Raw genomic sequence first — 10,930 nt, forward strand, 5'->3', positions numbered from 1 at the left:
ATCAGCCAAGTCCTGCTAATCTGCAGGAAAGCCCAGTTCTCGGCAGGGCTTGTGTTCCTGGGCTCCAAAGCTTCAGCAACAGCTTTTCCTTCTGATTTTTTTTTGGGGTGCGACGGACTTGAAGCAGCCACTGCTGCAGAGCCAAGGCTTTGTATCTCATTTTCCTCTGCCTTGGGCAGAGCTCTGGAGCCTGTCCACCTGGCAGGACACCTACCACAGGAGACCTCGGCCAGGGGCCTGCCCAGGGGGCTGATGTGCTGGGTTTCACGCAGCGACCACCAACCTGCGGGCAGAGGGAACCCATTCTCGCCACGGAATTCTTCTTTTCCCCTTTTATCTGCTGATTCACTTGGGATTTTTCACCCTTGTCCCGGTCTCTGCTCCCACTAGACGTCACCAGCAGGTCATGGTGAGAGAACCTTGCCCTGCTACGCTGAGGAGGGGCCCAAGGGCTCTGCGGGGTCCTGATGGGAGACAGGGACTGGGGGTTCTGGTGGGTGGGAAGTTGGAGCAGAGCTGGCAACTTGTCCTGGCAGCCCAGAAACCGCCGTGTCCTGGGCTGCATCCCCAGCAGCGTGGCCAGCAGGGCCAGGGAGGGGATTGTCCCCTCTGCTCTGCTCTGCTGAGACCCCCCTGCAGGGCTGGGGCCAGGGCTGGGGTCCCCAGCACAGGAAGGACATGGAGCTGCTGGAGAGAGTCCAGAGGAGGCCCCGGAGATGCTGGGAGGGCTGGAGCAGCTCTGCTCTGGAGCCAGGCTGGGAGAGTTGGGGTGTTCAGCCTGGAGAGGGGAGATGCCCCATCCCTGGAAACATCCCAGCTCAGCTTGGGGCTCTGAGCAACCTGATCTAGTTGCAGATGTCCCTGCTCTCTGCAGGGGGTTGGACTAGCCTGAAAGGTCCTTTCCCACTCAAACCAGCTGTGTTCTTGTACTGGTGGTGTGCTTCTCCAGGCAAGGCTTGTTGGAAATTACCCCTAACGAATTGCCCTGAACTCTCCTCATTTGGTGTTTTGTGCTTATTTTGCTGATATATCCAACTAAATCAAATCCCAAAGGAACTGATGATACTTTGACCACTGACATCTCCTGTCTCTTCCAGAGGGCCAAGCCTCCAAAGGATCAATCAAGTGAACATTTTGTCTTTGCCCGGAGGCAGAAGGATAAGGAGGAACAGGAATATTCTGATTTCACCAGGGAGTTCCACCAGTTTTGCAACATCTACAAGTGGCACCAAAGCAACCAACACAAATGGCTCCACGAGGCTGTGCAGAGAAAGGTGGATGCCAAAATGCAGGAATATCTGGCAGGGCTTCATGAGAGAAGAGAGAGGTAGGGAACAAGTAGGTAATTAATACCAATATCTGCCCTGTTTTCACTGCAGTGCGTGCTTGGAGGAATGGTTGGGGGGAAAACATGGATCATTGGATCATGGAGTGCTTTGGGTTGGAGGGACCCCAAAGATCATCCAGTTCCAACCCCCCTGCATGGGCAGGGACACCTCCCAGCAGCCCAGGTTGCTCCAAGCCCCATCCAACCTGCCCTTCAACACTGCCAGGGATGGGGCAGCCACAGCTTCCCTGGGCAACCTGGGCCAGGGTCTCACCTCCCTCACACCAAAGAATTTCCTCCTCATGTCTCCTAAAATCTAAATCCTAAATCTCCTCTCTTCCAGTTTTAATCCATTCCCCCTCATCCCATCCCTCCCTGCCCTTGTCCCAAGCCCCTCCCCAGCTTTCCTGGAGCCCCTTCAGGCCCTGGAAGGTGCTCTGAGGTCTCCCTGGAGCCTTCTCTTCTCCAGGCTGAACACCCCAACTCTCTCACCTGTCCAGGAGAGATTCTCCTTTTAGGAGAGCTGCTGCAGTCCCTCAGTCCTCTTGATGGACTTTCACTGGGCTCATACCCCTTGTGCTGGGGAGCCCAGAGCTGGACCCAGCACCCTGGGTGAGGTCTCATCAGTGCTGAGAAGAAGCATCATCTCCCTGGCCCTGCTCTCCCTCAGACCCTTGGCCTTTCTTTGCCCCAGGGGTGCATTCCTGCCTCATCTCCAGCTTCCCTGCCAGCACCCCCAGGTTCCTTTCTGCAGAGCCACTTCCCAGCCAGTCAACCCCCAGCATGTCCATGGGGTTTTTCCTCCACAGGGGCAGGATTTTTAGGTTCAGCTCCATGAAGTTTGTTCTTATGGAGCTGCTGAAAATCCCTTTGCAAGGAGCCTCTGCTCAGTGCATGAAGAGACTGCAATTCAGTGTCCAGAATTAACCTTTGGCTCTGCTACTCTTAATTATTGCTCACATATCATTGTAGAAAAGTGAGAGTGATTTCCCAGAGGTCACAGCCCTGGAATGAGTGGGTTTCTGGATTCTTTAAGCCCAGGTTTCTTACTGCTAGGATTACTAGAGAGGTGAATGGTGGTGTGTTGAAAAAGGGCTAATTTGATCAAATTTTCTCATCTAAGCTCTTTCAGGATGAAGTGGTTAATGGGGTGATGCTAAAATAACAAAGGGTTATTAGAAAATAAACTTAGAAAAGGGTGGGAAAGCCCAGGGAGGGTTTATGCTGAAGGGAAACAACAGTACAAGCTCAACTTGACGCCAACTGGTGACAAATGGAGTCTGGGAAGTAGAAGAATTTGTTTCCTGGGGGACTAAAGCAGCAGTGGCAATGGGTTTGGAAGAGAAGCAGCTTCAGTTGTGCCAGGACAGAATGACTCCTGTGATGGTGTAAGATCCTCTCCATGGGCACAACAGGTGTTGAAAGGAGCCCCAGCACCTGTTTTGCACTTATAGCAAATCAAATACAACTTCATCATTCAACAGAGAGATTGATTTGGCTTTTATCTCCATGTTGTCATTCCAGGCTTCGTGAGCTTCTGGAGGGAGAGGAAAGTCAGTACATTGTTGAGATTGATTCACTTGAAGAAACAGTCCAGGGGAGACAACAGAAAATGAGGGAACGAGCAAAATTACTGAGAGAGAAGAGAGAAAAAGAGAGACAACAACTGGTGGCTGAAAAACGAGAGCAGCAATTCAGGTATCTTAGAAAACTGGGGTTAAGTAAATACAAAGAGGCAATTGAACAACAAGGTGATCATAATCCCAGACTGGTTTGGGTTGGAAGGGACCTTCAAGATCATCCAGTTCCAACCCCCCTGCATGGGCAGGGACACCTCCCACCAGCCCAGGTTGCTCCAAGCCCCATCCAACCTGCCCTTCAACACTGCCAGGGATGGGGCAGCCACAGCTTCTCTGGGCAACCTGGGCCAGGGTCTCACCACCCTCACAGCAAAGAATTTCCTCCTCATGTCCAACCTCAATCTCCCCTCTTCCACTTCTAATCCATTCCCCCGTGTCTATTTAGATTAAGTTACAAAGGGAAATGCAGGACCTGCTCTTCAACTCAGCAATGTCAAAATCTCCCTCAATTCAGCCTCTCTGGGCTTCCTTAGGCCTCCCAAGGAGTCAGTGGAGAATGTGGCTTCCTGAGCCCTTGTCCTCCAAGCAGTGATGATCTGGGAGCCTCCATCCTTGAAACAACTCCAGACTTGCTTCTTATTTAAGCCTGTTTGTTTCTTTTTTCACCTGCCCTCTTGCCTTTCAGACAACAATGCGATGAGCTTCGCTTGCAGCTGATGAAGAAGCATCAGCAGGAAGTGTGTGAAGACCGGTTGGCCCAGGTAGCTCTGAAGGAGGAGCTGAAAAGCAGCAGCAGCAGGAGGAGCAGATGTTTGCTGACCTTTGGAAAAGAGGACAGGTTGCTAAGGAGAAGAGAGCAGTGATGGAGATGCAGAGACTGGCCGAGCAGCAGCGGGAAGTCCGGGAGGGGCTCAGTGCCCAGGTAGCGGAGCTCAGCGCTCAGCAGGAGGAGGCCAAGAGGCTGAAGGAGGAAGAAGCTCAGTTGTTGGTAATTTCCAGATCCTTCTCAAGCCAGGGTTCTGGAGAAGGCCCCTCCTAAGGCTCCTGTGGAAGATGTGTTCCTGTTTGCAGAGGGAACCTGATCTTCTCCCATGGAGCACGGGAAGGATTCTGGCATTTGAAGCCTCTCAGAGCCTTTGTGGGGACATGGGAAGGTTTTAAAGCAACCTACCATTCAACACTTCCAGGGATGGGGCAGCCACAGGTTCCTTGCTATTTCAGGATTTAGTTTTTTACACCAGCTAATACTGACTATCTTTTGGATCTGGAATATTTTTTATTGTTCCTTTCTTAAGAATTCAGTTTCACTGTCCATTGTTCTGTTCTTTCCAATACCAAGTGGAACGTGAAGTTTGAAACTCAGTAACTGCCCATCAGAATCTAAGGATACAGCTACTGTTTGCAGCCTCCCATCCACTGGAGATGCTGTGCCAGATCTGACCACCCAGCACAGATAAAATGTGCAGAACCAGGAGGAGCTCATGGCTCTGCATGAGCAGACTTGGAAATAGATCCCATGTGCTGCCATGCTATTGATTTCCCCTAAAGAAATGACTCTGTCTCTCTGCTTGACACATTTGGAGTGCATCAGGCAACCCTTTGGTTTGGTGTTGAAGTGCAGGGGATCATTAAAGAGGAAAATCCTGAATTCTGATGAATGATCATGCTGAACTGTTCATGCTTTAGCAGGTTTAAGGTCTGAGAATAATTCTCCAATGGCAGCAAGAAAGGCTTGAAATCTTGACCTTTGCTCTTCAGTCTTCTCATTCAACTCATTCTAGTCATCACTTCGGTTGAAGTTAAGCAATGATTTTACACACTGGTGATTTTTGCTGTTGTAGGAAGAGGAGCAGCAGCTGCTTCAGCTGGAAAAGGAGCAACTTCAGAAGGAGAAGCTCCAGAAGCAGAAGGAATGCAGGGATATGTTGCTCAGTGCAGCCCAGGAGAAGCAGAAACGTCTTCATGAGGAAAAACAAGATGAACTTGCCCTCGAGTTGAAGATCTTGGAAAAATGTCTTCAGGAACCCCAGCAAGACACTGAGGAGAAAACCAAAAGAAAGGTAAGGGCTGGAGGTGTTGACTAGGGAGTTGTGGGATTTGGATTCATTTTCTGGCCCTGCATGAGCTGCACAGGGTAAATGAGATCAGATCAACCCCTTTGCTCTGAACAAGTTGATTCCTTTTTTGGTGTAGCCTGTTGCTTCTCCTTCTCTGAAGAAGCTCATGATCTTTCAGAACTACTGGGAGTACTTCAAATCATGCTGTGCAAAAGTATCTGGGAGATGCCAGGAAACTATGGATGTGTCTGTCACTTCCTGAGTTGATTGTCCAAATTCAGGGTGAAAAGAAGTCTCTAGGTGACTTGAAAAGGGGAGCTGCAGTCATTCATCTGCTTGAGGTATTTTAGAAGCTCATGTAGGTTATCAAAGTTGTATCAACTTGATACGAGACCTTGGCACAAAATCAGAGGAGGTGGTATTTGTTATTATTTATTGTGAATGGTTGTTCTTTTTCTTTTGGATTATTTTGATTGGGTTGATTGATTATCTTTCTAGATCCCAAGGCTTCTGATGCAGGTGAGGGGGGAAGTAGCTTGGTCAGCCGTGGAAAATCTGTGTCAAATGTGTGTGTTTGAGGCAGCTGAGCTGCTCTTGGGGAAGGGATCGCTCTGTTTCTTCTGCTCTGGCCCTGCCAGGCACTGTCAACTGGCCGGGAAGAAGGTTCTCCACAGCTTTCCCATGACAGGGGTTGGGACGGGGTTCTGAGGTTTCAGTTACCACCTGGTCCAGAAACCAGCCCTTGTTTTGGAACTCATTTCCTCAGATCTGCACATGTTGGTGTGTTTGCAGCAAGAGCTGCTCAAGGAGCAGCAGACATACCTGGCACACCTGGCTCAACAGCTGGAGGAGGAGAGACAGCGAGAAGAAGAAGCAGAGAAGGCTCACAAGGAAGAGATGGAGAAGGTTTGGGCCAAGAAGGCTGAGAAAATGAGAGCAGAGAAGGAGGCTAGAAGACAGCTGCTAAAGGATGTCCTGGACACAAGGCAATGGCAGATAGAGCAGAAGGGTGAGTGTTAGCAGCTCTGTTCTTAAGTTCTGAATGTCACATCTTTTCGGAGTGAAAAAAAAGGATGAAAAGCTGAGAAGACACTTGCCAGTTTATTTTTTTGTGTGCCTCTCCAGAAGCAGCAAAACTCAGCCTTGTTCTTCAGGCTGCTTGGCTTGACTGTGGTCTCACTGTCCCTTCAAGCTTAGCAGTGCTGTTACCTCCTGCAAGTGTTGTTTGTTGCTGTGTGTGTGTTTGCAGTGCAGAGAAATGTAAAGGAGCAGGAAGAACTCGCTCAGGAGAAGAAGTTATTAGATGAAGCCATCTCAGAACTCAACCACATAGAAGAGGAGAAATATGCAAGGTGATTTTCTTGTGTGACGCCATCCTGTGACTTCCATGGATCACGTTTATTAGAGACATCCCCTCATAGTCAGAGCTGTTCTTAGGAGTGGGAGGAGGGTTAATGCAAGGTTAGTTCATGACTTACACAGGGCAACTAGTGTTCTTGCTAAACTCCAGCCACACACAGCCCTTAAACAACCCTCTTGTCAGCCACCCAAATTCCAGCCCCTGCTCCCACCCCAGCTGCCCGGGGCTCTCCCTCCCTCCCAGCTCCTCAGGATGAGGAGAGAGTCACACGCAGTAGCTGAGAAGTTCCTCTGGGTGTCATGCAAAGAGCAGGGCAGAGAGCCTGATGCTGCTGACTCCGTTTCTCTCTGCAGCTCCTGCCCTTTCCCACACCTGTCCCTGGAGGTACCAGGCCCAGGACCTCTGGTGTTCTCCAAGGGCTTTAGTGGTGACAACCTCCTGGCTATGGCAGGAATCTCACCCTTCTGAAGGAAACAGGCTGAGTTTCATACCCTGCGTGGGGGATCTGGCCAGTCCCAAGCACAAACCCAGGTTGGGTGGAGAATGGATCAAGAAGAGCCAGAGGAGCAGGCCTTGGGGGTGCTGGGTGATGAGAAGCTCCCCATGAGCCGGCACCGTGCGCTGGAGCCCAGAAACCCCCCGTGTCCTGGGCTGCATCCCCAGCAGCGTGGCCAGCAGGGCCAGGGAGGGGATTGTCCCCTCTGCTCTGCTCTGCTGAGACCCCCCCTGCAGGGCTGGGGCCAGGGCTGGGGTCCCCAGCACAGGAAGGACATGGAGCTGCTGGAGAGAGTCCAGAGGAGGCCCCGGAGATGCTGGGAGGGCTGGAGCAGCTCTGCTCTGGAGCCAGGCTGGGAGAGTTGGGGTGTTCAGCCTGGAGAAGAGAAGGCTCCAGGGGAGACCTTAGAGCACCTTCCAGGGCCTGAAGGGGCTCCAGGAAAGCTGGGGAGGGGCTTGGGACAAGGGCACAGGAGGGACGGGATGAGGGGGGATGGATTATAACCTGGGATAGGGAGATTGTGGTGAGACATGAGGTGGAAATTCTTTGCTGTGAGGGTGGTGAGACCCTGGCCCAGGTTGCCCAGAGAAGCTGTGGCTGCCCCATCCCTGGCAGTGTTGAAGGGCAGGTTGGATGGGGCTTGGAGCAACCTGGGCTGCTGGGGACGTGTCCCTGCCCATAAGGTCCCTTCCAACCCAAACCAGTCTGGCATTTTTTGGATGTGCTCTGCTTAGGAGAGATGCATTCAGCAGTGTCAGTGTTGATGGTTCAGCTGGGCTGCATTAACACACAAGCCTTGACTAGCCTGGTGGCATCTTCAAGGACCTGTGTGAGTCTGACTCCTGCTCCAGATGGCCAGAAACACACAGGTGGTCTTCTCTGCTTCTCCGAGGGGCAGTGAGTGTGAGAGATGAGTCTCAACATGGAAGGGAAGAATGTATTTCTCCTGACAGCCTTTTCCTGGGATATCAATGCAGAGCTGCAGCTGCCAGCAGCTCCTGATCTTCAGAGGGAGGGAATGGAGATGGGGTTCAGGCTGAGCTGGGAAAGGACCAAGACCTGACACTCATCCCTTGTCCTCACACTCACTCTTTGTGCAGTCTGCTGTGCAAGTTTCAACAGAGAGCAATTCATTCCCTGAGGAACATCACGCAGCACTTGGGCAGTGGGAGGTGATGCTTGTTCTGAAGCCCTGAGAGGAGTTTTGAGTGGTTCTTTATGGTTGAAGGGAACAGATTCAATAAGGATTTTACAAAATGGTTGTGTTTCTGGGGTTTATTTCCTCATTCCCAGGAAACTGAAGGAAGCCAAAGAATACCAGGAGCAGCTCAGGGCTCAGATTGCCCATCGAGAACAGGCACGTGATGCTGAGGAAGAGGAGAAGCAGCGAGAAGACGAATCAGCTCGAGAAGAAGAGAGAGCCTACCAGGAGAGGATACAGAACGTCTTAGCAAGGCCTTGGGGGAAACCAGCAGCCACCCACCCTTTCAGAAGACAAGTCCTGTCTAACTCCCTACAACAGAATTTACACTGAAGTCACCCTGAAAACCAGTTTCTCAGGGTGTTTGTACCTGGCTCTGTTTGTAACTCTCCCCTCTCCACCTTGATGCTCCAAGTATTTAACTGGAAAATACAGTCAACGTAGGATTTGAAAGGTTATTTTTCCCCAGTTCTTTCATTTTTTGACAAAGTGACAGCTCCAAACCCAAGGATTTGACACTTTACTCCAAGAACACTGATATCCATGTATTCCCATAGGTGTTAAATCATCTGTGAGATATTGGGGCCCCAAAGGTAGATTGTGAGACATTTTCTTGGACAGAATTTATTGTGCAGGACTTAATTTGTTATCATATTGCAAAAAATAAAAAATAATAAAAAAAAAAGTTAGTTATGCTTTTGGTGGCAGCTGTTGTCTCTTTGGAATGCAGATGTTTTTCTCCTCCTTCAGCTTTTCAGCTTCTACCACCTCTCCTCCAGCTTTTCCAGCCCTTTCTTCTCCAACTTCCATAACCATTTCATCTACCTTCTCCTTCCTCCCTGTCTCCACTTTGCAGTGACTCCCTGTTGACCAAGACCAGGACTTGAGTGGTTTTGCTGGGTGGGAGCATGAACATGGAGAAGCTGATCAATGACAGACCTCAAGAAGAGGAAGGATCCTAGACATGAAAACATGGCAAACAGGGAAGGTGGCTTCTTACGTATGTACTCTTCCCCCAGAGCTTGTCAGCAGCCATCTCCAGAGCCTTTCAGCAGATTGCAGTAGCTGCTCCTTCTCTCTTGCAGCTGGGAAAGACCATCCCAGATAATGGGAACAGTCTCATCAGTGCAGGAAGCTCAGGCAGGTCTACTGCTGGGTCCCCTTGGCCTCGTCCCCCGCGGGTTCCGTCCCCAGGGCAAGCTGAAGGCGCAGCTCAAACAGCCCCGCAGCTTCCCATGCTCCTGGCAGAAAAGCACTCGGTGTTCCAGCATCCCTCCTGTTGCTGAGCTCTCGTGCTGCAGGGGGAGGACGAAACAAGTCCTTGGCAGGGGCAGAAACTGCATGGAACGCTGCCCAGTGGGTGACCCGCTTGGCCGGAATCCTTGGTGGGTTCTGCAGGTGCCGGGCAGCGTCCCTTGGCGGGGGAGCTGCTCCCTCCGGGCAGGGGAACGCGGCTGGTGGCTTCTCCCCCCGCCGCCCTTCCCGCAGGAAAACCCAGATGGCTCCCCACACCATGAAACAAACAAGAGAATGCATTGGGCATGGTGAGAAGGGGAAGCTGCGGTGCTGGTTGCTGAGGAGAACCTGGGATCTGGAGCAGGTATCGCTCTCTGGATGAGTTTTCTTGTGGCTGTGGGACAGTCGGGAAGGGTGTTGGTGCTCTTGGGCAGGAGCGGGCTGGGGAAATGCAGCCTGTGTGGTTTGGGGCTTTCTGCCCTCGTCCCCGGGCCAGGCCTTGGTGTCTGGAGTGACCTTTGCAGCTGTGTTGCTGCTGGAGGAGCCCCTCACCTGCTCCTCCGCCCGGTGCGGAGCAGGGAGTGACGGGAGAGAGCCCCCTGTCTCCCTGTTTCCCGAGGCTGCGGACAGGCAGCAGCCAAGGAGGGAGCTTAGGAAGAAGCATCCATAAGGCTGGGGGGGCTCCTCGGGAAAAGGGCTTGGTGCTACCAGAAACACTATCCTAGTGCCATTGCAGTCTGCAAAATTCTAATGACAGCATGAATTTTGTATGTCTTAATCCTTGAGCATTTTGATTCACCCTCTGGGTCCTGAAACAGAATGAATTTGGCTTTACTTTTTCTAAGAGATTGATGTGTATGACCATATCTATGAAATGTTCAGTCCTGTAACTTTTCTCCTTTTGATTGCTTCCCACACTGACAATGTTCCCTTCACTAAAAACATGTCATCCCTGAGCCACAATCAAGACATAATTGCACATCTTTGGTAGGATAAGAACATGCGTGTTCATTTCTGCCAGTGAAAGCCCCTTTTTCTGCTTGTACAACTTCAGAGCAACAGAGAAGCCTAGAATGCCTGGGGTTGGAAAGGACATGCCAAGGTCATCTGGTCCAAGCCCGCTACAGGAAACAGGGACATCTTCAGCTAGGTCAAGTTGCTCAGAGCCCCATCAAGCCTGACCTGCAGTGTCTCCAGAGATGGGGCTGCCAGCATCACCACATCCCCAACTGGAAGTGGATTCCAGGTGTGCAAGGCACTGGTGGATCAGTAGGCAGGCAGTGAAGAAGGTCATAGCAAAGAAGAGAAGAAAATGGACCTTCCTTTGCACACTGACCATGGTGGTGAAGTCCTGCAGGTCCAAAATGACACTGCTCAGGTGACCGCAAGGTCCAAAAGTTTATGTTCCTTATTTTTTTCTGACTTGTTCAGAAAACCTCCAGTTCAAGCCGATTATTTCCCCACTTCAAAATAGGTTCTTGGTCAAAACTGCAGGTAACTAAAACCACAAGGCACATCTTAAATGGTCCAAAAGAGGAAAACCAATGAATCCATCTTCACCATTCCTTCAGTGTGTTCATGTCCTGACAGCATTTAAGATGCTGACCTTTCAAATGGGACTTGGAAAGTATTGGAGATTCTTTACATACTGTCAATGGCTCACTCTTTATTCT

General features: G+C 51.0%; 1 pseudogene; it reads left to right on the top strand.

Moving 5' to 3' along the window:
* LOC127395453 (cilia- and flagella-associated protein 53-like) lies at nucleotides 1-8,714 on the top strand (annotated as a pseudogene).
* The last annotated feature ends 2,216 nt before the right edge of the window (nucleotides 8,715-10,930 follow it).

The sequence above is a fragment of the Apus apus genome, chromosome Z (assembly GCF_020740795.1).
Source record: "Apus apus isolate bApuApu2 chromosome Z, bApuApu2.pri.cur, whole genome shotgun sequence".
Lineage (NCBI taxonomy): Eukaryota > Metazoa > Chordata > Aves > Apodiformes > Apodidae > Apus > Apus apus.